This window comes from Leptodactylus fuscus, chromosome 1, assembly GCF_031893055.1.
Source record: "Leptodactylus fuscus isolate aLepFus1 chromosome 1, aLepFus1.hap2, whole genome shotgun sequence".
NCBI lineage: Eukaryota > Metazoa > Chordata > Amphibia > Anura > Leptodactylidae > Leptodactylus > Leptodactylus fuscus.
The window spans coordinates 316,174,190-316,198,105 of NC_134265.1; positions in this window are offsets into that span (position 1 = coordinate 316,174,190).

The window sequence follows — 23,916 nt, forward strand, 5'->3', positions numbered from 1 at the left end:
CCTTGACTGTTCTCACCATTCTTCTTCTCTCCCTTTCTGATATTTTTCTTGGCCTGCCACTTCTGGGCTTAACAAGAACTGTCCCTGTGGTCTTCCATTTCCTTACTATGTTCCTCACAGTGGAAACTGACAGGTTAAATCTCTGAGACAACTTTTTGTATCCTTCCCCTGAACAACTATGTTGAACAATCTTTGTTTTCAGATCATTTGAGAGTTGTTTTGAGTAGCCCATGATGCCACTCTTCAGAGGAGATTCAAATAGGAGATCAACTTGCAATTGGCCACCTTAAATACCTTTTCTTATGATTGGATACATCTGGCTATGAAGTTCAAAGCTCACTGAGGTTACAAAACCAATTTTGTGCTTCAGTAAGTCAGTAAAAAGTAGTTAGGGGAATTCAAATCAATAAAATGATAAGGGTGCCCATACTTTTGCACCGGTCAAATTTTGGTTTAATGCATATTGCACATTTTCTGTTAGTACAATAAACCTCATTTCAATCCTGAAATATTACTGTGTCCATCAGTTATTAGATATATCAAACTGAAATGGCTGTTGCAAATACCAAAATATTTAGAACAAAAAATGATTAAGATTAATAGGGGTGCCCAAACTTTTTCATAGGACTGTATATTGAAATACTCACATGGTCACTCAACATGTGTCCGATTTCAGGAACTCCAGTATAAAATAATTTCTCGTTGGTACCGCACTCCAGATTGGCTACATAGACATGGTTTACAAGAGTCCGATCTCTGCTGGCGTTGTCATAACTCAACTGGCACCATGTTACATTTTGGAGAGAGGTAGAGAAATGTATTGCTAAAGTCCTAGGAACTAACTTACCTCTTTTTCCAGATCAAGTCCTTCTGTCTGGTCCTGATAGCTCTCTCAGCGACAATAAATCGAAATTGTGGTCTCATATGGTCACAGCTGCTAAAGCACTAATTCCTTTGTTTTGGCTTGACTCAAATGTCCCATCCATACGCCTCTGGTTGGAAAAGATGTATGACATAGCGCGTTTTGAGGAATTGGTCAGTTGGAAGGAACGATGTCATAATAAGTACGTTAGAGTATGGTCTAGATGGTGGGATGCGTCCTTGGCATTGCCCTAGTTGAGCTGTGCCCATACTTTTCCTCATTCTGCTTCACCTTGTCTTATTCTGTTTATTCTTACCTCCGTCTTCCCCCCTTTATTCTCCCTTTCATCTCTTATTCTCATTGTATTTACTTTTGTTGCTCACTATACTAATCGACTGTGTTTTTAGCTATATGGTTTTGTGATTACCATTACTTAACCTAGACTGCTGGTTATTGTGATTTCTATCTGTTTTATATTGTTTCATATGTTTACCTTATGGCCTTGTACGTGATACATATGTATTATCCATTTGCTTTATTTGACTATGCAAATGTTTTAAAATTCAATAAAAGTGATTAAACAAAAAAAAAAACAAAAAAAAAAACAGAAGAGTTCCGGGCATCACCACTCTGGAAAACGCAGGACACCACGAGGATCCCCAAAAGAGGTAGTGGATGTAAGTATTAGAGATGAGCAAGTAGTATTCGATCGAATACCTCCCCTCCATAGGAATGCGTGTAAGCAGCCAAACACTAAGGGGTTAAAAGCATCGAATATTCACTTAACCCCTTGGTGTTCGTCTGCTTACACGATTACCTATGGCGGGGAGGTATTTGATCGAATACTACTCGCTCATCTCTAGTACGTATGTTTTTTGTTTTGTTTTTTTCACCTCCCCTGGGCCTCTACCTATTATACTCTGAGTACTTCCTGAAACAGTGTTAGGGTGAATTCACACTGAGTAAACGCTAGCTTATTCCCCATTCACTCCCCATTCACTCCCCATTGAAGTGAATGGGGAGTGCCGGCGTATACGGCAAGCTCTGCTCATGCCGGAGCGTACACGCCGGCACTCCCCATTCACTTCAATGGGACTGCACGGAGTGAAAGAAGCAGCCCATTCATTTCTATGGGGAGCGCTCGTATCCCCGCTCCCATAGAAATGAATGGAGCTGCTTTAGACGCCGCTTATTCTGAACGTGTTTTACGTTCAGAATAAGCTAGCGTTTACTCAGTGTGAATGCACCCTAACAGTACTCTAATTGGTGGACTGTCCCACTATCCCAAGGGGGTCCCCACTACCACAGGGTCTGGTACAAGTGTACTGTTTGCCCTATGGTAGAAGTGAGCCTGAACCACATGCGCTACTTTTGTAAGAATATTAGAGACTGTAACCATCACACTTAGTTCCCACACAGAACGACTGAAGCCTTGACCTGTATCTATTATACTTTGTGCCTCCTGTTGGAGTAAACTTGAAATTCACAGTTACCATGTTGTGTCTGCACACTGACCAAATCTGAAATATAAAAAAATTGTATTTCCCATAATACACATAATCATATTGTGGGAAATAGCATTCCCCCACCACTGAATGGAACATTGCAGCGACTCTCAAAACCATACTTGACTCTACTTACTCTTAGTCTGTACAACACACAGGATATCTGTACAGACATGTCTACATAAAACCAGGAAAAAAATCATCAGTCTATATACAGTGAAACCTCTCTGACACGACAGCCCAAAGAATGTATAATATATGGTGGAATCTGTCACAGGAAGTCTGGTCTGGACAAGGGGTGGGTGGTCTTCTGAAAGATGTGGTCTTTGGGAGAAGTTTCATTGTATACCTTCTAGTCACTGTCTACTGTAAAATCCTTTTCAGAACAAACACAAATAAGAACAATGAACAGAATTGTAACTACTTGATCGTAATTACTTGAAAGCCAGAGCTGAAATCTGGCAGAAGATGTAACAAAATCTATGTGTTTGCAAAGTGTGTAAAGTGAGTGAGAGGTGAGAGATTTCCTGGGTAAAAAATGTAATATCTATCTATCTATCTATCTATCTATCTATCTATCTATCTATCTATCTATCATATATCTGTCCCCCTATCTTGTATCTGTATATTATCTATCTATCTATCTATCTATCTATCTATCTATCTATCTATCTATCTGTCTATCTACAGTATCTATCTATCTGATCCGTTTCTCACCACTCCCTCTTTGAAATCCCTCCTTCTTCATCTCTTCACTGCTTCTAGAGCAGCTAGTCACGTACAGCGCATGTGCTAAATTTTAATCGTACTGTACATGAACAGTGAAGAGGTGTGGAAGGAGGAATCGTCTTTAAAGAAAGGTCGGTGAGAAACAGAGGGACTGATGACGCAGGGGTGCTCGGAGCACAGGTATAACGCCCCCTGTGCTTCCTGAAGGTTAATTTGCATAGTAAGAAAACCTGTTTCATTCAAAAATGGCTGCAAAGATCAAGGGAAGATAGGTATACCTAGAACAGACTCATCAAAGGTTATCTAGACATAAGCTTAGCTAAAAAATGATCTAGGCAGTGATAGACTCCCTTTAACCACTTGCAGAAGTTCAGAATTCTGCTACATCTGTTTATATACTACTGTAGCCTGGGTGATTGACAACTACTGTATATAGAAGAGAGCACGATCATGCAAAGTGATGACATCAGCACATTAAAGGGATTCTACATGATTACAGGTCACTAGGACGTGATGTTACTTCCTGATCAATGGGAATCTAACTGGAGTCCAGGAGTCACACTAAGCCTCAGAATGAAGGTGCTACAGCACCTAGAGAACATCACCTTTCCCTGGTGCATTCACTCACCTGCAGGGCTAGGAACTGTAATATGGACCATTAGTTAATTGGGTCTGTGGTGCAGTTCACTGCAGAGTTTTTGGCCAATAATTCCCATCTGCTTGGAAAGTTTGAGGTTTCGGTCTTTTTGTTCAGGGTAACATTAGGGTTCCAAAACCTGGACCCCAGCCAACAACTTTCTTGACATATGTGAAGTGCTTGGATCCCTAGGATATATTTAGTGTTTGCATTGTGAGCTCGCCTGGTACCTACAGCCTGTATGATATAAGCAGAGCTCAATCTGTGAGAGCACCTGGGTGCATGCATTTAGTCTTACAGCACCCCTACTGGTGATATAAAGCATTACATGTTTCCAATTAAAATCAATGAACTATCAATGTAAGGCTCTTGCAGACGACCGTGATGTGGGTCAGTGTGCTATTTGTGTATTTTACGGATAGTGCACGGACCCATTGTTTTCTGTAAGCCTGTACACACGACCGTGAACTTTATGGTCTCGAATCCGGGCCGCATCAGATAGAACAGGTCCTATTCCTGTCCTATTTTGTGACCTGTGCTTCCATGGCTCCTATTCATTTAATGAAAAAAAGCCGCAGAAGCACGGCCCGTGCACGGACGGCAAACAGGGACATCCCGTGTGTCCCATGTGCAGCCCATGCTTTTAATTCACAGCAGGCCGATTGCAGCATGGTCGTCTGCAACCAGCCTAAGGTACAGGCATGTGAGTGATACTCTTAAAGGGGCTATCCAGATTAGAAAACAAGTCTTTTAGAAAGAGACCTACTTTCTCCTTTCAAAAAGTGACATCACATTCATTGGTTACATGGCCAGGACTGAGCTGCAGCATAGGAATAAAGGTGATGTCACTTCTTGAGAAAAGGAAGTGAAGCTTTTTCTGAAAGGAAGCAACCACGTTTTCCTGGACAACCCCTTTAAAGCTAGTTGCACACAATATTTTATATATTTATATGGATAATGTCTATATAACGACCATATTCCTTGTGACTCACTTCCTCACAATGGGACTCCTGTGTTGTAATCATTTTGGGACAGTCTGGGTAATACAGACAATATGCGGACCGTATTTTCCAGACTGTACGGGGCCATTCACCAGAGGAATTTGGAGAGGAATCTACCTTAGATTCCTTTGCAAATTCCATCCCTCTGGAAATCCAACTTTCTGTCACCAGGTTACTAGCCAATTGGCATCAGAAACAAAGGGGTTAATCTGTATGAATCTCACACCGCAAATTCTACGGCTGAATCAGCCACCAAATCCACAGGAAGATTGGGAAAGATGCTTGCTGAAAAAAAGACGCATCCATCACTGCTGCCCATTAAAAGCAGTGGGAGGCAGATTCTGACGAAAATTTGGAGTGGAATATAAGGCGTGTGCATTGGCCTTATACGTATTCTCTGCTCTGGGGTCTTGAAAGGGGAATTGCCATCCATTAACTAGTTTTCTAGACCAGACAACCCCTTTAAGTGCATCCGGCCATGTTTGTCTGTACATGGTTGTATATGTTTATGCGGCTATCCATCTCTGTGTCATGTCTATGACAGCTATATCCACCCAAGGAGAATATAATCACTGGCTGATCCCCAGCATTGAGCCAGAAATACAAGGTAAGTGTTACAGGAGACAGCTTGTCTGGCTGCAGTAGTTTTCTGTAACCACCAGATTGTAATATATGGAAGCTATTAGTATAATTGGTAATTCATGACCCTATGGTATTAACTAGATATAAAGCATTACTAGGCCTGGAACACAAATAACGTATTGATATTCACCTTCCCTGGTGTATTTTACTTCTAGATTTCACCGGTCAAGTCTATCAATAAGAAAATGTAACATGACTGTATAACATGAATCACTGTGATCCTTCAATATTCCCCGGCCACATGCCGCGCTATTGATATTCCATCAGCCATCGTCCTATGACGTGAGATGTGTGTGCTATACGTGTGAACCAATAGTGTAGTAATAACATGACACGGTGACATCTCATCATGGCACATTGAGTGTGAACATGGCATGATCTGCCCCTGAGCCCATGGCACGCTTTCTTTTGACCTCAAATATAAATGAAAACATTGCTGGATTTATAGGTGATCCTGTCCTAGGCAATGAGACTCAATATATCTATTATAGTGGATTTGTCGCATTAATATGCTACCCTATATACAGGCGGCTGCTGTGTATGCATATATACCTAGCAGCCTGTCAGTCACTGCAGAGAGGAGCATGGTTACTGCAATAACCTCTTATACATATAAAACAAGGTGCACCATCTTATCCACATGTCCTGTACAATACTGCAGGATGATGTAACTCATGAGTTTCAATGGAAAAATATGGAAATAGGCCCCATGTACATTGCGCTCTTTAAAATAGTGTTATATTTTAGGTGACAGAGACACTTTTGGATCTCCCTCTTTGTCCAAGGTCAGTAGGGACTGATAGTGCAGCATCTTCTACAGCTAAACAACTGGGTAGGACCTTGCCTAAAGAATTGACTCTCCAGATTGGGAGTGGGTGATGTAGCCTGGCAGGGGGCAGTGGACAATGATCATTTGGGCCGCAATATGAGGAACCTTAGGGGATTAGGAATGAGGAGAGGGCTCAGTGTCTCTCCACCTCTCTTCTCTGCTGTCAAGGCAGCCTTAGCACCACAACCCAGATGATCTGCTACAGACCGGGCAAGTCATGTGAAGCCATGATGTGTGTGGTATACATCAACTATAGACTGCCCACCATCACCTGTTTATCCTATACCCACCGATACCCGCATGCCCCAAACAAGAACGACGAGACCCTTAGGACACTCAAACCCCAAGCCACAGACCACGTACCCATCCCCCTCCACCCCCCCCCCCAATCTCCAATCCCCTTTTATGCTTTGGCAACACCAAATGTTTTATTCTTTTGTAATGCTGATAAAGCTCATTTGTATCTTGTTGTATCTTGACTGCTAAGTTAAAGAAGCCAGCTGTCTATGGACAATATGGCAGGGTTGGGAGCAACAGCTCTCTCTTCCCAATATCATTTGACTTACAGAGCTCGCACTCACTATCAAAGGGACCTGTTGATCTAACCTGACTTTTCTTAGGGTTAGGGGATAAAAAAAAAGTGTGTGTACCCCTACTCTTCAGTGGAACTCCATTGTCTAGGGTTAAATATGGTCCTGTGTATTCTATCTATCTATCTATCTATCTATCTATCTATCTATCTATTCATCTATCTGCCTCTCTATTTATCTGTCTACGAGGTATCTATCTATTTATCTTCTATCTAATCATCTATCTATCTATTAATCTCAAACTCATCATATTGACAAATGCTGATGTATAGGGAGCTGTTTGATGGAGTTGGTGTAGCCAGCCCTGCATCTTTCTTATACATACATGCTCCAATGCATCTTCACTTATATAACCCTAAGGGCTCGTTCACACGTGGGCAAAGGGGCGGATTTTGACAGCGGATTTTGTTTCAAAATCCGCCCCTTCACAATGGTGGTCTATGCAGACCGCCGGGCTTCTTTTTTCCGCTAGCGGCGGATTGCTGCTAGCGGAGAAAAGAAGCGACATGTCCTTTCTTCAGGTGGAAACCGCGGCGCACTGGACCGCAGCTTCCACCTAGCAGCAGCAGCACCCTCTTATGTCGGCTCATTCAGTTGAGCTGACATAGGAGGGGAAAGCTGCGACCGCGATGGTCACGGCAGGCGGGTTTTGACCAGAGAGAGACGCGGCTTGCCGCGTCTCTCTCTGTGTCAAAACCCGTGCGGACGGTGCACATGTGAACTGACCCTAATAGCATATGTCTGTGATACATTCCCTTTAACATAAACCTCAAGGGTGTCCTTTCAATATGACATGAGGACACCGAGTGTAGGACACTGTCACTCCCTTTAGTCAATCGTCATTGATATGTGCAGTCACCTACAATGCAAGGGGTCACCCAGATCGCAGCTAGTATCATATCAATACAGCACAGCACCTGCCACATCCATTATGTCACTTCTTAAAGGGCTACTCTCATGAACATAACCATATTAAAAGTTAAACATTTTTGCATATATAAATAATTAAAAATTTTGCAGAGATTTAAAGATTTTTTCTAACCATCTTAGTGGTGTCTTGATAGGTTGCCAGAGGATATGACCACGTATGCAGGAACTTTCTATGGTCAGGGATGAGGCCACAATTTCTTTATTAAGCATGGGTTATCAGGGAGGGACACTACATGTATGAGAAGATATTCCCGCCACAATAAGGAAATCATGGCTGGGTTTTTTGAAAATGTCAGACCTTAGAACGTTCCTGCATTCCTGGTCGTAACCATTGGCAACCCATTAATTACTTAAATTTTCAACAATTTTAAACTTTTGTCTATAAATTTGAATTTGGTTGTGTTCATGATAAGAGCTAGCTGTATACAGTACAGCATGAATACTATAAGCTCTGTTATAGCACAATGCCAGTACTCCAGCACAGCCCTGCTTACATCAAACCTATTTCTTCTTGTAGGTCGCTCATATAGTACATTTGGAAGCGTCCAGCTGGTGAACTCTACTCCATGGTCAGGCGGCTGCAATGATTTGTCAATAAACTTGCTATCACTAATTCATGTAATGAGATTTTGGGGGGTTACATAAAACAGTTACAGTAACCGGAGGACAAGTCGTAAAAGTAGAGTCGGAGACCTGAGTAAAATCAAATATTAATGTAATGGAGAGAAAGTTTTCTGCTGACAACACAGAAAGATATTGTGAAAGCATCTTTTCAGCAAATATGTGCCGCTCCAAATAGGTGCTGACTGTGTGAATGTAGCGTGTGACATTATTGAGCAGATACAGAGTCATGGAAAGGTCGCAAACTTTGGTGGATTTTTTGGTTCAGAATAAGAATCACATAGCGATCACTAAGGGTTCGTTCACATCTGCGCCCTGGACTCCGTTCTACAGGTTTCCATTTCTTGCACAAAAAAAGGCAGGAGACGGAAACCTGCCAGCATCTTTGAAAAGTGTCCGGCCGAGAGCGTTTTATGCTCTCCACGGTGAAACCGTTTTTTTTTCAACTGTGTACTCTGTGTCCAGTTTTAAAAAAATGGTTTTGCCGCGGAGAACATAAAACACTCACCGGCGCTCACGGCTGGGCTCAGCATGACAGGTTTCCATCTTCTGCATGCAGAAGAAACCTGATAACGGAGACCCGAACGCTAGTGTGAACCAAACGTCAATAGTATAAATCCTACATGTGCCTCTGTACACCAGATACATCAATTCTTGGTGTCCCAACATAAACTACTCTAGTAGGGATCATTGTTAGGTTCTTTTTTTTGTTGTATTTTTATTTTTTTGAGCTGTGTTGCATGGAAGAAAAGATTGAAGGATTGCATTGTGCAGTTGTAGCAATTGCCATGTGAGGGGTTTTTATTTTTGTTTTTTATAATTGTAGGGATTAATGTGCCCCCAACTGTTATACTGTTGTCAGGACTCAAGACATGAACATGGACCTGTGGTGTCCCTATTGGATTTGTCTTAAACTAGGAGGCAGTGTCTAAGGGGTTTTACAGTCTTCATCTTGAAACATGCTTTAGGCTTTGAGAAAGTACGAACTGGGAAAGGTTAAAGCTGACCTGTCACCCAGTGTGAAAACTCCAATGATACTTATCATCTGATCAGTCATCCTGAGCATTTTAGTGTTTTGTTTAACCAAATCCATTCAGCTATTTCAAAGATATAAGTTCTTTAATGTTAATGTGTGAATTACGGACTACTAGCCTATGACATATATACTACAGTATATTATAGCCCAATGACAAACATCTTGTGATGGGCGTTGTCAACCTGAGCCTTTTATTGTTTTGTTTATCCAAATCTGTTCAGCCATTCCAAAGATATAAGCCCTTTTAGTGTTATTGTGTGAATTAGGTTATAACACCAAGAAGAATCACAGAGTTACCACTCACTTGGTTAGTAGACCCTAATTCGCATCAGCACTAAACGGGCTTATATCTTTGGAATGGCTGAACAGATCTGATTAAACAAAACACCAAAATGCTCATGTGACAGCAACCAGGGGCAAAGCTGTAAGGCTGCAGAGATAGCAATCACTACTAGGGTCCTGGAGTCTGAGAGGACACAAACAAATCACCAGTCTTATAGAAAGCGTGTGGCAAGTGGGGGCCCATTACAAATTTTATATTGTGCCCCAAGAGCTTCATGATATGCCTCTGACAATACCCATTAGAAGATTTATGTCATTGTTCTTTCCAGAGCTGGTGACAGCTGTTGTTTGGGTTAGAAATAAGATGGCAGGCAGCAGCTTATTTTTCAAAGGGATAGGGGGATAATTTTTTTTTTCTATTGTCTTGCTTCTTTAATTCTAGACAACCCTTTTATGCAAGTCGCCAGTCACAACCACTACAGCGATGTAATATTACAGACACTTCACTTCCATCATGTTAAACTCTTGTGAAGATGTCCTGCAGCACTTGGTATACTGGTAGGCGATCATTCCCCGTAGGCAGTACAAGCTCGTACAAGCAGTCGGCCACCTTAGCTGATGTACTTGGTGCGTATGACTAGCTATCATTCCTCTGCTCTTCTGTGACTCTCTTGGAAGCAACACATTAATTCTGTTATCTGCATAAATGACCCCAATGCAAATTGATTTTCAGAATTACAATAACTTGTTAAATTATAGCAGATAGAATCATGTGGAGAGTCGGCACTTTTATATCTGTCCTTCAAATTGGTATCACTGAGCAAATTGTTAGGCTAATGTGGTGTCTCTTAAAGGGAATGTGTCACTAGAACCTAGTTTATCAAGTTAGCCTCTCGGGCAGATGAGTTAGGGTCACCTACATTGAACAGTGTTCAAATGAGATCTTTGGAGCAATGAGGGCGTTGCTGTTGCTCCAAAGACATGTTTTGAGTATAGACGAATTCCCCATGCAGGGTGTTTTAGATTTCCTTGTACCCATTCAGATTCTTGGCACATTATTTGGCATTGTTCTGCTATACAAACTTTTTTGGAAAGAGATTGTGGATTTCCTGTCTGATGTGCTGGGAATGCCAATCCCCATAACACCAGAAGCGTGTTTATTCGGCATATAGGATGAGGAAGCCTGGCCACATCATATCCGAAATTTTCTATGAGAATCCCTATCGGCCAGAAAAGCGACAGATTTACGATGGATGGCTCCTTGTCCTCCTTCATTATCTAATTCGTTAATTCAGTTCTTCCCTATAATTTGGTGATATACAAGGGAAGAGGTTGTCCCCTGAAGTTTCAAAGAGTCTGGGAACCGTAGTGTGATTCACCTGTAACTTACTGTATATATGGCTCCATCCTATAGGACAACTCTAGAGTTGTTCTTTACCTAAGCAGGAGATTGGCAGCAGTATCCATGGCTTGAGTCAAGATTCAAGATGGCTTGCAGGAGTAGAGGCCATAATCAGAGGACTTCTTGTGAGGAGGCAGCAGCCAGCAAGTCCAGGAGATATGGGAGAACCATAAACTCTGCTTACAGCAGGAAAGAGACACAGATGTCAGTACATCAAGCAGTTCTTCTGAGGTACCTGTTAAGCAGGGGCCTGGGATATATAGGACAACAGCAGAAGGATGTAATTTAATCCCACAGCCCCGAGGACTGCTGTGAGAAATATCCTTGTACCAGACCTGCCGTACTTCGGCCAGATGGAAAAGTGGCTCATTGGTCACAGTGGAAAGGAGGAGCAGTCCCAGCTACTTGAGCACCATATTGGCACCTTGTGTCGGGGACTGGAGACTGCACACTAGCAATACCCAGATTACAACTGAACACATAGGACATGTTCAATAGAATGTGATTCGTGGACTAGTGTTAATGGCAAATGACTGCAAAACTCACCATGATATCTTCTTGTACTCTGTTTGGCCAATTTAATCCTGAGTACAAGTAAGGCATGAAGCCATTTTTGTGAGATCTTTGGTTCTCCAAGCGGACTACAGCGGCAGGTTCGTGACAACATAGTTGCATAATGAGGTTGGATGAAGACAGAGGTCCAATAAGTCCAACCTATAACTCAATGAGGCTGTGTGGAGGAGCCACTATGGGACATTATAATATGTGGAGCAGCCACTATGGGACATTATACTGTGTGGAGGGGCCACTGTGGGATATTATACTGTGTGCAGGGGCCACTGTGGGATATTATACTGTGTGGAGGGGCCACTATGGGACATTATCCTGTGTGGAGAGGCCATTATGGGACATTATTCTGTGTGGAGGGGCCACTATGGGACATTATACTGTGTGGACGAGCCACTATGAGACATTATATTGTGTGGAGGAGCCATTATGGGGCAATTTACTGTGTGGAATAGCCATTATGGGACATTGTACTGTGTGGAGGGGCCATTATGGAACATTATATTTTGTGAAGGGGCCACTATGGATCATTATACTGTGTGGAGGCCGATATGGAACGATTTTTTGTATGATGGTGTGTTTTTATACAAAACTCAGGCAATTTTCAAATAAAAATGCATGCATTTGTGTGCAAAAACGCACCACGTAAAAGCTTTACATCGAAGTGAAAGTGCAAGTGACCTAGGACTGAAAGTAGCTATAACTTCAACCAGATATATAGTGTGTCACAACCCTAAGGGTGCTGCCATACCATGCTACTGGGCTCACACATTTACTACTAATGGGAAAATACAGCTGCATCCCGGGATATAGCATTAAACACATGTGTCCAGAAGCGTCTCATGGCAGCACTTCTGTGTAATGGTTTGTGGTATATGGTGTCGACCAGGTGAAGTAATTAAAAAGTAACTTTTATTTTTCTTCCATAAAATGATTACCGTATTTTTCGGACTATAAGACGCACTGGACTATAAGACGCACGTAGGTTTTAGAGGAGGAAAATAGGGAAAAAAAATTTGAAGCAAAAACTGAGAGGGCCTGAGACATCGCTACGATCCTCTGCCCTGCATGAAGCCAGCAGGGCAGAGGAGCGCAGCGATGTCGCAGGCCCCGGCACCTGTAATGGCGTCTATCACTTGCCGGCTTCCGCCTCTCTATTACAGCGGATGCCAGGCGCCACCTTCAGACTATAAGACGCACTGGACTATAAGACGCACGTAGGTTTTAGAGGAGGAAAATAGGGAAAAAAAATTTTGAAGCAAAAACTGGTAAAATATTTAATATATGAGAGTTGTAGTTTTGCAACAGCTGCAAGGCCACATTGACAGGTGACCCTGCAGCTGTACGGGGATGTATAGGGCGTTTTTTTTGCGGGGCCAGCTGTACTTTTTAGTTATACCATTTTGGGGGATATCTATTGCTTAGATCACCTTGTATTGAAAAAAAAACAGGAGGTGATTTAGAACTTTTATTTATTTCATATTTTTAAAGCTTTTTTTTTTTTTTTTTTTTACTATTTTATTCCCCCCCGGGGGCTTGAACCTGCGGTCACTTGATCGCAAGTCCCATAGACGGCAATACAACTGTATTGCCGTCTATGGGACATTCTGTCTATTAGTATTACGGCTGGTCATAGAGACCAGCCGCAATATTAATATAGCCGTGACAGGCCGGGGAGCCTCAGTAGGCTCCCGGCTGTCACCCGAACAGGTCGGCTCCTGCGATATCGCCGCGCAGGAGCCGGCCTGCAACGTCACAGGTACGGGGCCGGTGGGGACCGGCCCCGGGGGAGAAGAGGCCACCGATACTGACCCGGCATCCGCTGTACTAGAGAGGCGGATGCCGGGGAGGGATAGACGCCGGGGCCTGAGACATCGCTACGATCCTCTGCCCTGCATGAAGCCAGCAGGGCAGAGGAGCGCAGCGATGTCGCAGGCCCCGGCACCTGTAATGGCGTCTATCACTTGCCGGCTTCCGACTCTCTATTACAGCGGATGCCAGGCGCCACCTTCAGACTATAAGACGCACCCTTCTTTTCCCCAAAAATTTTGGGGAAAAAAAGTGCGTCTTATAGTCCGAAAAATACGGTACATGATCATAATGCAGAGTAGGTTAAAGATATTACAGCATCATGTAGCTACGTGTTTCGGAACGTACACCGTTCCTTCCTCATGGCCTCATATGCCATGAGGAAAGAACGGTGTACGTTCCGAAACGCGTAGCAACATGATGCTGTAATATCTTTAAGCTACTCTGCATTATGATCATGTAATCGTTTTATGGAAGAAAAATAAGTTACTTTTTAATTAATTCACCTGGTCGACGCTGGATCTTTCTGTCTTTATCGGTATCAGATGGTTGGAGTCTCCATTTGTTTCAGTGCTTCCCAGGAGGATATTCAAGATATAGAGTGAGCTGGATATATGTTTTGAGTTTGTGGTATGTGACTTTAGTACAGGGGTCGTCAGCCTTACAATTATTGACCGGCATTCCGAGTATTTCATCTTTGATATTTTATTTTAAATCAGCACACCAAACTAAAAAACTATATAGAGTATGAATAATTAGCCAAAATGGACAACCTCATTTTACGTGTGCCACCTTAATATGTTACATACATGAGATGGACATAATTACAATCCATCAGAATTAAAGGAAATCTACAGCACGTCCCTGGTTACTGAGCCTATGACAGACTGGTGTCTACTCTATGCCCTTGACAATGTGTGGATTGGTTTCCATGCTGCAGTCACAAGAAGATTACATTGCAGACAGTGAAGCAGAAAATGCTGTTCATATCCTCCTTCATTCTAATTAAATATTCACAACCCTGTAGAATAATGACATCAAACGTCGTGTCACTTCAGGCCTTGACCTTCCATGACAGAGAAATATGCACCATACAGAAGGTAGTAAATACCATGAATAATACATCTCACAAGTCATAACAGTCATATATAATATACACTTTATGATTTTGTCACTTTTAAGAGGCGACAGCAGGACAAATCCTTCCAGAGCTGGAAAGAAACGGTTCTATATCTCACCATTGTGGAGATTTCCTCTGCGGACTTTCTACAGTGTTGGCCAAAAGTATTGGCACCCCTGCAATTCTGTCAGATAATACTCATTTTCTTCCAGAAAATGATTGCAATCACAAATTCTTTGGTATTATTATGTTCATTTAATTTGTCTTCAACGGAAAACCACAAAAAGAATTGTCAAAAAGCCAAATTGGATATAATTCCACAGCAAACATAAAAAAGGGGGTGCACAAAAGTATTGGCACTGTTTGAAAAATCATGTGATGCTTCTCTAATTTGTGTAATTAACAGCACCTGTTACTTACCTGAGGCACCTAACAGGTGGTGTCAATAACTAAATCACACTTGCAGCCAGTTGAAATGGATTAAAGTTGACTCAACCTCTGTCCTGTGTCCTTGTGTGTACCACATTGAGCATGGAGAAAAGAAAGAAGACCAAAGAACTGTCTGAGGACTTGAGAAGCAAAATTGTGAGGAAGCATGAGCAATCTCAAGGCTACAAGTCCATCTCCAAAGACCTGAATGTTCCTGTATCTACCGTGCGCAGTGTCATCAAGAAGTTTAAAGCCCATGGCACTGTGGCTAACCTCTCTAGATGTGGACGGAAAAGGAAAATTGACGAGAGATTTCAACGCAAGATTATGCGGATGGTGAATAAAGAACCTCGGCTAACATCCAAACAAGTTCAAGCTGCCCTGCAGTCTGAGGGTACAACAGTGTCAACCGTACTATCCGTCAGCGTCTGAATGAAAAGGGACTGTATGGTAGGATACCCAGGAAGACCCACTTCTTACCCAGAGACATAAAAAAGTCAGGCTGGAGTTTGCCAAAACTTACCTGAGAAAGCCAAAAACGTTTTGGAAGAATGTTCTCTGGTCAGATGAGACAAAAGTAGAGCTTTTTGGGAAAAGGCATCAACATAGAGTTTACAGGAAAAAAAAGAGACCTTCAAAGAAAAGAACACGGTCCCTACAGTCAAACACGGCGGAGGTTCCCTGATGTTTTGGGGTTGCATTGCTGCCTCTGGCACTGGACTGCTTGACCGTGTGCATGGCATTATGAAGTCTGAAGACTAGCAACAAATTTCGCAGCATAATGTAGGGCCCAGTGTGAGAAAGCTGGGTCTCCCTCAGAGGTCATGGGTCTTCCAGCAGGACAATGACCCAAAACACACTTCAAAAGCACTAGAAAATGGTTTGAGAGAAAGCACTGGAGACTTCTAAAGTGGCCAGCAATGAGTCCAGACCTGAATCCCATAGAACACCTGTGGAGAGATCTCTTGATGGCAGTTTGGAGAAGGCCCCCTTCACATCTCAGGGACCTGGAGCAGTTTGCCAAAGAAAAATGGTCTATAATTCCAGCAGAGCCTTGTAAGAAACTCATTGATGGTTGCCGGAAGCGGTTGTTCGCAGTTATTGTGTCTAAAGGTTGTGCTACCAAGTATTAGGCTGAGGGGGCCAATACTTTTGTCCGGACCATTTTTGGAGTTTTGTGTAAAATTGATGTCAATGATTTGACTTTTTTTCATTCTCTTTTGTGGTTTTCCATTGAAGACAAATTAAATGAAGATATTAATACCAAAGAGTTTGTGCTTGCAATCGTTTTCTGGAAGACAACAAGTATTATCTGACAGAATTGCAGGGGTGCCAATAATTTTGGCCAACACTGTATATATACACACACTTGGTCAAGCTAGGGCTCCAAAAATTCAACTAAAAATTCTGATATGTTGTCACAAGTCATCTGTACCCTTTCCTAGAGGTGTAACATGAAGATACTGGACCCCAATGCAAAATCTGTACCAGGCCCCCAACTACAATGTATACCACAGTTTATAGTGCTGGTCTTCTCGTATTGTGAAGAGACACTTTACGGGCCCTTCTGGCTCCTGGTCTCGGGTGCAACCGCACCCTTAGCACCCCCTCAAGTTATGTCCCTGACTTTTCACCAAGTTTCAAGGAAATGTTCAATTTGAGTGCAACTCAAAGATGACTAAAATAGTCCTTATATCAACAATAGTTGTAGCAGCAGACTGTTCCATATACATGTATGCTGGGCTTGGCCAATTGTGCAGTGAAGAGAGGAGAGTACGCCGCAGTCAGGTATCTCTGGTGGCAGCTTATTTCCAGGGAGAACAAAGCTTCGGTATGATAAAATTCAACATGCCCAATCCTTCCTTAAGATCACATATCATATAAAAGATCGGAGGCCACCATATATGAAAAGACAGTTGTGTGGTCCTACTAAAATCTAGACAATTCTCTTGTAGACAGGGGTGAACCTGCCCCTTTCGCCGCCCAAGGCGAACGACAGAGAGCCGCCCCCCCCCTTCCCCCCGGGAGGAGGGGGCGTGGCGGATCGAAGGGGCGGGGCTAAGCGAAGGGGCGTGGCATATCGGCATTCGCAGGCAGAGAGCAGGCACATAGAGGACCTGCTCTCTGCCTGAGCGTGAGGGGAGGCTGTTGGAGCAGCGCTGCTCCAGCGGCCTCCCCAATCCACCATTCGGTGCTAAGCCAGTCCAGGACAGCTTGTCCTGGACTGGCTTAAGTAAGCAAAAATGCCGCCCTCCCTGGGGCCCTGGCATAGCGCCGCCTGAAGCGGTCGCTTCAGGTCGCCTCATGGGAGGTGCGGCGCTGCTTGTAGAGATCAGCGAACCTTGTAAGACCCTTTTAGTGAATATTCACTAGATACAGTCCTATGAAAAAGTTTGGGCACCCCTATTAATCTTAATCATTTTTAGTTCTAAATATTTTGGTATTTGCAACAGCCATTTCAGTTTGATATATCTAATAACTGATGGACACAGTAATATTTCAGGATTGAAATGAGGTTTATTGTACTAACAGAAAATGTGCAATATGCATTAAACCAAAATTTGACCGGTGCAAAAGTATGGGCACCTCAACAGAAAAGTGACATTAATATTTAGTAGATCCTCCTTTTGCAAAGATAACAGCCTCTAGTCGCTTTCTGTAGCTTTTAATCAGTTCCTGGATCCTGGATAAAGGTATTTTGGACAAACAATTCAAGTTCAGTTAAGTTTGATGGTCGCCGAGCATGGACAGCCCGCTTCAAATCATCCCACAGATGTTCAATGATATTCAGGTCTGGGGACTGGGATGGCCATTCCAGAACATTGTAATTGTTCCTCTGCATGAATGCCTGAGTTGATTTGGAGCAGTGTTTTGGATCATTGTCTTGCTGAAATATCCATCCCCGGCGTAACTTCAACTTCGTCACTGATTCTTGAACATTATTCTCAAGAATCTGCTGATACTGAGTGGAATCCATGCGACCCTCAACTTTAACAAGATTCCCGGTGCCGGCATTGGCCACACAGCCCCAAAGCATGATGGAACCTCCACCAAATTTTACAGTGGGTAGCATGTGTTTTTCTTGGAATGCTGTTTCTTTTTGGACGCCATGCATAACGCCTTTTTTTATAACCAAACAACTCAATCTTTGTTTCCAAAATGAAGTTGGCTTCTCCAAATGTGCTTTTGCATACCTCAGGCAACTCTATTTGTGGCGTACGTGCAGAAACGGCTTCTTTCTCATCACTCTCCCATACAGCTTCTCCTTGTGCAAAGTGCACTGTATTGTTACCGATGCACAGTGACACCATCTGCAGCAAGATGATGCTGCAGCTCTTTGGAGGTGGTCTGTGGATTGTCCTTGACTGTTCTCACCATTCTTCTTCTCTGCCTTTCTGATATTTTTCTTGGCCTGCCACTTCTGGGCTTAACAAGAACTGTCCCTGTGGTCTTCCATTTCCTTACTATGTTCCTCACAGTGGAAACTGACAGGTTAAATCTCTGAGACAACGTTTTGTATCCTTCCCCTGAACAACTATGTTGAACAATCTTTGTTTTCAGATCATTTGAGAGCGGGCTGTCCATGTTCGGCGACCATCAAACTTAACTGAACTTGAATTGTTTTGTAGAAAGAAATGGTCCAAAATACCTTCATCCAGGATCCAGGAACTGATTAAAAGCTACAGGAAGCGACTAGAGGCTGTTATCTTTGCAAAAGGAGGATGTACTAAATATTAATGTCACTTTTCTGTTGAAGTGCCCATATTTTTGCACCGGTCAAATTTTGGTTTAATGCATATTGCGCATTTTCTGTTAGTACAATAAACCTCATTTCAATCCTGAAATATTACTGTGTCCATCAGTTATTAGATATATCAAACTGAAATGGCTGTTGCAAACACCAAAATATTTAGAACTAAAAATGATTAAGATTAATAGGGGTGCCCAAACTTTTTCATAGGACTGTATGTCCACCTGTTTTGCTTTGGTCTGAACCAAAAGTAGTATTATTATATTCTAGAGAAGGGCTCCTCAAACTACGGCGCCGTCGCTGGGATCACTAACTAAAGGGGATTCCAGCACAGGATTCCCCTTTACTGAGCGATTGCTGCTTTCAGTTGTATGTGCAAATGCACGACCGCGGCCTACACTGACTGCAGAGTATTACCTCTGCCCCGACGCAGATGCAATGATATAAGTCCTGGTTTCAGAAGAAGGAGGATGCCCGGCGGCTCTTTATGGGTAAGTATAATACTGTGTGTGTGGGTGGAAGGCATACTGAAGAGTATATAATACTGTGGGGGAGGGGGGGAGCGTACTGAAGAGCATATAATACTGTGGGGGAGGGGGGGAGCGTACTGAAGAGCATATAATACTGTGGGGGGGGAGCGTACTGAGGAGCATACAATTCAGTGGGGGGGTGTACTGAGGAGCATATAATACTTTGGGGGGGAGGAGCGTACTGAGGAGCATATAATACTGTGGGGGGACATACAGAGGAGCATATAATACAGTGTATGAGGGGGGCGTGCTGAGGAGTATATAATACAGTGTGGGGGGGTGTATTGAGGAGCAGATAATACTGTGTGGAGAGTGTATTGTGGAGCATATAATACTGTGTGTTTGGGCCGTACTGTGGGGCATATAATACTGTGGGAGGAGCTACTGTGAAGCGTATAATCTTAATTTTTTGAAACTATATTTCAGCCCTCCAATGTCTGAGGGTCAATGAACTGGCCCCTGTTTAAAAAAGTTTGAAGATCCCTGTTCTAAAGTCTCTTAAGATCCCAGAGAATAATAAGCAGGTGCCCAAGGGAGGTTCGAAATCATAATAAACACTTATACTTAACTTCCTTCACCTCTCCTGTGCTCCCTTACAGCATCTGGATCTTCCTCAGGGTCCTCTTCAATCATCTTCTGGCTTCTTCAGGATACCTAGGTGACATCACAGGCCCTGCGGGATCACTGAAGGCTGTGATCGGTCTACAGCGGCTACATGATGCACACCAACATCATGACACTTTAAGCTTGCATCATGACGTCAACGCACTCCCACAAGCTCAATCACAGATCAGCAGAAGACACTGGAAGAGGACCATAAGGGAGCCCAGAAGAGGTGAGGGAAGGAGAGTATCATGGTTTATTGTTTCATCTCCATGGTAGCCCTTGAAGCGAAAAGGGCTGAGGACTATGGGGGTTCTTGAGGAATCATGTCATATCACTGTAGTACAAGACACCTGCCTTGCTTTAATATGTGACCTCACCTTCACCCCTTCTCGTTCTTTCCTGGCTTTAGCGCCCTTTAGGGCGGTGTAATGGGCATGGGTGTAGGCGGAGTTCAGGCGGAGCTTTATCTATAAAACTCAGGTACATGGGCGGAGCCTAGCACTTTCTATCATCGCTTGGTGAGAGGAACTCCCTCCCATCCTACCCATGCGGCATGGCTTTGTGTTTGTGGTCAGTTTTTTTCCTTGGCTGTTCGCTCTTTCTTTTCTTTCTTTCAGTTGTCACAGTGTGACCTAAGGTTCATGCCCCGGTATAAGGAAGATTTAGCCCACATGTCCGCTGACCAGTAGCGGTCAACATCCGGGTGAAGATATGGAGGAAGAGGCGGGGCATGAAGTTTAGGGTTTTGTTTAAGTTTTCTCTTCTTTACTGTTAATAACTCAATAAATTTGCTGCGGCCAATCCCAGCTTTAACCATGTACAAGCGTTTGTGCTTATTTAAGGGGTGTCTACTAAAGGTTCAAGTTTCTGTATCATCCCCATAGTCTAGGACATCTACTTATTTTGCTCTGGGGTATTGCTATAGTCTGTTCATTCTCTTATGTGTATAGTGGTCTTATCAGACATTGGGAGACATAGGCTAACTCACACCTAATGTTTTATTGATTTCTTTCATACCATAGGAAAATAGATGTGACAAAAGCTTCCTATTTGGTACATACTACTGTATTCCATGGTCCATATCGCATGTGTAATTGCCATCGTCAGTATCTCAAGGCTCGGTCCAGAATACCTACTGAAGTGTATAATAATGCTTTGACACCGGTTACTTCCCAAGACATAGTGTTACTCACGAGTTAATAAAATAAGTAATGGAGCTTCAGATGGGGTCTTTCTATGGGGTCACATTTTTCATTATTGCAGGCCAGTGAGTACAAGATGTAGGAAGATAGATGTGAGACATACGGTCATAAGAAAAATCACAGAACCAAGAACCGCTCGGAATAGAAGAGGCGGTGAGCTGGCTAAGCATTATGGGAGAAGTAGGTCAGCAGGAGCTAAAGTGTGCATTGCGTCCTTTACCTGGCTTTACAATGGAAATACCTTTTTTGCTGCCTAATTTATTTTCTCACGAAGGCCTCGGCACAAATTCATGTGCAAATGCTTAATCATTCGTGACAGCTTCTTAGTAAATGGGCTCTGCTCTCCGAGGGTTGTGATGTAAGTAATAAGTGTCAGCATGGATCAGAGCTTCAGCTAGTGACAGGGTCCAGAAAAGGACGAGGCACAAAGCTTTACTTATTTTTCATGTACCACTGCCCAAATGTAGTTAAGGGAATGCAATTACCCACTGAAGGTTCATTTATCCCAATTATTCAGCAGTACAAAATAAAGGTGACGCCCGACACACAGATGAGAATGCCCAATTACTCGACACGAGGAGGGCACGACGGCTGCCGCATTTCAATCCCAAAATGAACTTCTTCAAAGACTCGCTGTGCATGTAGAGTACGGTATTGCTATGACACAGAGATGGCGGTTTACAATATCGGAGTTGTTATGGCTGTGCCCTTCTCATTGCTTTAGGTCTTAAAGAGGACCTTTCACCATATCCGGGCACAGGCAGTGTTATATACTGAATTCAGCGCACTGTCGGCTTTCCCGATCCGTGCCCGGTGTGAAGAGCTTACGGTCCGGTACCGTAGCTCTTCTATGGTCAGAAGGGCGTTTCTGACCATTAGCCAGAGACGTCCTTCTGCCTCGCGGCGCCAATCGCGCTGTGCTGTGGAGCGGGGAGGAACATCCCCTCCCTCTTCTCACACAGCTCGAGCATTATCAGGAGAGGGAGGGGGGAGTTCCTCCCCGCTCCACAGTACAGTGCGATTGGCGCCGCGAGGCAGAAGGACGTCTCTGGCTAATGGTCAGAAACGCCCTTCTGACCATAGAAGAGCTACGGTACCGGACCGTAAGCTCTTCACACCGGGCACAGATCGGGAAAGCCGACAGTGCGCTGAATTCAGCGCACTGTCAGCTTTCCGGCAGTATATAACACTGCATGTGCCCAGATATGGTGAAAGGTCCTCTTTAATGGCTTATAGAAATATAGGATTTCTTGAAAGGTAGTGACAAGGAAGAGCCAGAAAAACCTTTTATAAATGGTGATATTGAGGATTGGTTCAGTGATATACATTACAGAGATGATAACCTGTTACAGCCCTTCATAGGGTGATTCAGGAATGGCAAGTTGAGGCAAAGTGGGAGTAGTTTTTTTAAGTTGTGTGACCAGTGGCGTAACTGAAGTCTTTGGGGCCCGGTGAAATCTTTTGTCCAGGGCCCGCTACCTCATCCCTATAGAGAATTCTTGATAGTGATGGTTATGGGTGATAAGGAGTTTAATCCACCTTAGTGTGGTTAGGGTAATCTGTGGGTCTCCTTGGTTTATGGGCCAGATGGAAGCTGCAATCTCAATATGGATGCCAGTGCTTATGGGCCCCCTAAGGCTCCTGGGCCCCGGGACAACTGCGCCCCCTGCACCCCTTCAAGTTATGCCCCTGTGCGTGACACTACTTGTAACATTATGTGTTTTTCCCTTAGGCCGCTGAGGTGGGGACTTCTGCTAAAACAAGATCCTGGAACAACAGGACCGGGAGTCACTGGAGCACCGAGGACAGGTGAGTATGGGTTGTTGGTTTTTTTTTTTTTCACTTTCCCTAACCCCCTTGCAAAAAAAATGCTTTCCTGTTCAGCCCCTTTAAGACTAGAACACAAAAGATTTGAATAGGTACATTCTAACTATGTTGTTATTGGGTGCACCAGTCAGTCATATATATTAGCTCTATTAGATTGGCTCCAACCTATGGATCCTATTGTATCAGATTGTAGGACTATCATAAGCTCCTCTAGAATTTTGGTGGGTTAGAAGATCCTAGGTTATCGTTATATAATAATAATAATAATAATAATAATAATATAATAGTAATATTAATAATACATTTTATTTATATAGGGCCAACATATTCCACAGCACTTTACAAATTGTAGGGTTCAAGTACAGACAGAAAGATACATTACAGAGAAATAGTCAATTTACACAATGGGACTGAGGGCCCTGCTTGCAGGAGCTTACATTATATCATGTCATCATTTTGGAATTATTAGAAAAGACTGATGTACAGGTAAGAGGCGTCTGTTTAGTTACACATGACTTTGGTGCTGACCACTATTAATGCTGAATTGTTCATGTCATTGGCTATATAGACTTATCATAATAATCTGAGTGTAGTTTTGGGTCATTTGTGAAGATGGGCAAACCATCCACCATGATATGTCCTGTGTTTGGATGAAGCGATCCCCAGGTTTGGTCTAAACTTGTTTGGATATAAACGGAAGGGAAATTATTATACTATGGGGTCTCTTCAGACCATAGAGCATAATAGCTGGAGGCCCAGGGAAGATGACAAAAATAAAAAAAAATACTAATACTCCCCTTCTGTTACCTCTTTTGGTCCTCCTCGCAGTGTCCAGCAGTGTCCGGCACTCTTCTTGCAACCTTCTTACATGTTTATATGAGACAATAACATTCTACTAAACTATCACTTATATTATTCTGTTCAGAACAATTACCGTATATTGTGGTCTCTGCATATTTTATACATGACTACATTTGTCCACTAGATGGAGCGATGCTACACAGAGCTG